This window comes from Microtus oregoni, unplaced genomic scaffold (genome assembly GCF_018167655.1).
Source record: "Microtus oregoni isolate MIOR12 unplaced genomic scaffold, Mior012 000002F_ref0000024, whole genome shotgun sequence".
NCBI lineage: Eukaryota > Metazoa > Chordata > Mammalia > Rodentia > Cricetidae > Microtus > Microtus oregoni.
In genome coordinates this window covers 73430328-73434400 of record NW_024543061.1, presented here as the reverse complement: position 1 = coordinate 73434400, position 4073 = coordinate 73430328, and positions in this window count along the sequence as shown.

Genomic DNA, 4073 nt, shown 5'->3' with positions numbered 1-4073 from the left:
TGGGCATTGTGTTGAATCTGCAGATTGCTTTTGGTAAGATTGCCATTTTTACTATGTTAATTCTACTTACCCAAGAGCATGGGAGATCTTTCCATTTTCTGGTGTCCCTGACCCTTCTTAATCACCCTCCCTAATCACATGGTGATCACAACGTGTTTTTTGAGATTTTTCTGTACTTATTGCCCCATTGTCTTTCTTCTGTAAACCTGCTTTGCAACTTTTCATAATTTTACTCCTTAAAAGGGGTTTAAGAAATGGACTTGAGGCTGTTCTCTTTAACCCGACCTAGGAGGCAGTCACTGGCCAGCTCTTTGGTACACCCCCAACAAAACCAAGCTTGCTTCAAATTTGGCTCAAATTGTGATAGTGGTCTTATTCTCACCTGGTGGGATGAATAGAAGAGATACTAAGTTGCTCTCAGGAACCAGCCTAAGCAAAGAAGGAACAGGTCTTAAAATTGATTGCAGGAGACTCCCTTGGAGACTTCTATTGCTTCTCAGATGGTGGTGTGTGAAGGAGAAAGACATGGCAGAAGACATGGACGAGAAAGAAGAGGTTGTAGAACAGAAGAATCACTGAAGGATGGACAACTTATTGTTGTCTTGAGTGGGAACAAAGTCTGAGCCATCAAATAAAAATCTAAATATGTAGCTATCTGCTTAACCACTCAAACAGTTACAGCAAGCTGTCAAGGTATGAAAAGACAGGGAAGAAACCTCACTAGCTGCCGGTAAGTGAACATCAGTGACAAGGGCCACATGCTGTGGTTCCAGCTCTGACACTCTCAGACAGGCAAACTATGGTGACAATAGAAAGACCAGTAGCTGCCAGGGCTTGGGAAAGAGGGGGATGAGAAGGTGGAATGTAAAAGATTTCTGGGGGGGGGGGGGGGACGGAGAGATGGCTCAGAGGTTAAGAGCATTGCCTGCTCTTCCAAAGGTCCTGAGTTCAATTCCCAGCAACCTCATGGTGGCTCACAACCATCTATAATGGGGTCTGGTGCTCTCTTCTGGCCTGCAGGCATACACACAGACAGAATATTGTATACATAATAAATAAATAAGTAAATAAATAAATATTTAAAAAAAAAGATTTCTGGGGCAGTGAAACTCTCCCGTGGGATTCAACCTTGGTGGATATGTGCCCCTGTAAGGGTCAACAGCTACAGATGTGAACCTCAGAAGGAATGTTGTGGTGCTGGTGCCACTGTGGTGGAGGACTCTGAAAACAGGGCTATGTGTGCTAGAGATAGCCGGTGGGGAGTGTGTGTGTGTGTGTGTGTGTGTGTGTGTGTGTGTACAGAAAAACCTCAGCTCCTTTCTCTCAATTTTGCTATAACCTAGAACTATTCTAAACATAAGGTCACTAACTCTACTCTTCTAACTCGCTTGGGAATTAGGATAGTAATTCAGCTTCCCAGAACTTTTATAAACCCATCCTATCACCAATGTGCACAAAAAATGATTTATTTGTTCATTCAGCACAACCTTGAATTCTAAAGCATATTCCTAAGACAGTATGAGTCGGACAATTTTAGAGATTTAAAAAAATCAGCAGTCCTGGGACCTATTCACCGGCTTTGTTTTTTAATTAAAAAATGCAGTTGGGGCTGGAGAGCTAGCTTGAGGATAAGAGCATTGGCTGCTCTTGCAGAGGACTGGGGTTTCATTCCCAGCCACACATGACAGCTTATAGCCATCTGTGACTCCAGTTCCAGGGAATCCAACACCCTCTTCTTGCCTCCTCAGGCACTGAACACACATGGTGCACTTACACACACACATAAAATAAAAAAATCTTTAAACATTTGAATAGGCTAGGCAGTGGTGGCACAAACCTTTAATCCCAGTACTCAGGAGGCAGAGGCAGGCAGTCCCTGTGTTTGAGGCCAGACTTGTCTATAAGAGCTATTTCCAGGACAGACTTCAAAGCTACAGAGAAACCCTGTCTCGAAAAAGAAAAAAAAGAAAAAAATTTAATTGATGTACAATAATGGTGCCTATTGAGAAAATACATTATTATAATTTGATACAGGTTTATAATGTATAATGATCAGATCAGGGTAATTAAATTTTCACATATCATTTATTTGGGGAAGTTACAAACTCTGTATTAGTTTCAAATAAAACAACATAATACATCATTGCATACTATATACCATACAGTCCTACTGTATCATTGAATATTCCAACTTGTTCATTGCATCTCACGATATTTCAGTACCTACTGTCCAACCTCCCTCTATCCTCCCTCCCCATCACTCTCTGCTCTACTCTCAAATCAGAGCTTGAAGTTTCCATTCATGAGTGAACGCATCCAGCCCTTCGCCTTCCGAGTCTGGCTTTCTTTTCTTACCTGTAGCTCATTCACTTTGCCACCAATACTGGCATTTCATTCTCCGTTAATTATAATGGAGTGGAGCAACTATAAAACTAGTGAAGTGTCTATCTTGAAAGTTTTAATCAAATAAAATTCTTCTTTCATATTCCATTATGTATATGTACTATAGACACTTTATGCATTCACCACCTCATGACAGACACCTTAGTGGATTAGTATGTTAGCTAGGATGAATACATACTTCCTTTGGTGGTTGTTGTTGTTGGTGTGTGTAGGCATGTGGTATACATGTGCAAGCACGTGTGTGTGTACTCACAATGATGCCTCTTCCTTGAGGGTATTTTGGGAAACAGAATGACATCAAGTCATCCTCAGTCCAGTCTTTCTGGACTTAAGAAAATGAGGTGGGATGGGAAGCAACTGGTCAGAAGCCAAGTAATCACCCTCCCTGGGAGACAATGCATCCCTTAAAATAAGTAGTCATTGAGTCAATCTCTATTCTAAGCAATTTGGTGCTTAGAATGGCTAGACACTCAGTTTCCGCCTGTGAGATAGAAAATGAGCTCCGTTGATGTGCTTCCATGGTGCCCAGCACACCAGCCAGAACAGTAGGAAAGACTCAGTGGCTTCCAAGTGACACACACATTCTGACAAAGGACTTCAGGGTGGAATGCCTCAGCCGCACAGTACACCCGGCTTCAGCCTGTTACCATTATCTCACTGTGGGACTGAGAATAGGGAGCAGTGGGGAGAGCTTTCAAAGCATCGATACACTTTTAAAAACCGAAATACATAAGCACATTCTTTAAAACAGAGTATTGCAACGTGATGCAGGCTGGTCTCAAACTCATGGTCATCCTACCTCAGCCTCCTGGGTGCTGAGACTATAGGCATGTGCCACCCATGAGTGGAAAAGTGAATTTTTTTTTGAGTGGAGAATTATGGTTCTATTTTGGGATGCCATCTATTAAACTCTGAATTTTGAAGAAACAAGAAGTCAGATATTAGGCATTTTCTTGGTGCATTTTCTGTTGCAATAACAGTATATCCAAGACTTGGTAATTCATAAGGAAAAGAGGTTTAGTTTATGGTTTTGGAAGCTGAAAAATTTAAGACTTGGTGGCTGTATGCTCCATATATGTTATGGTATCAGGACAGCAGGACAGGAACACACAGGCAGAGGGTACAGGCAGCAGAAATGATATGGGGATGACTTTGCTTTAGGATGACCTGCTTTAGCTAACCAATTAAGACCCTCAAGACGGGATTAATTTGCTCATAAGGCTCTCTCTTTGTGATCCAAACCTCCTAATACTACCTCATTGGGGGAATCAAGTCTCTGCATGGTTTTGGTGCCAGTAAACCATACTCTAACTGTGGCAGAGGCCAGCTGCAGATTATGTAGAAGGACTTAATGATATTCACCTAGATAGGCCAGGGGATGACCTTAAAGAGATGTCCCTCAAGAAATCTGTTTACATTGGTTCATTCAGTCTAATAAATATTTATTTAGTTATTAAGAGCAGGCCCAAGACTTAATGAGATTCTTTGGCTCTGTTGAATATGAGCTAAAATTTGTAAAAGGGAGAGGTTATTTGTAGAGTACTAAAAAGAGTGATCAAGGGATATTTCATCTTTATTTCAGAATAAATAAAAGCAAGCCCTTGATTGATACTTGCCTCTCAAAGTACATCAGCATCTAACTGGTTTATGATATGATGTATGACTCATTG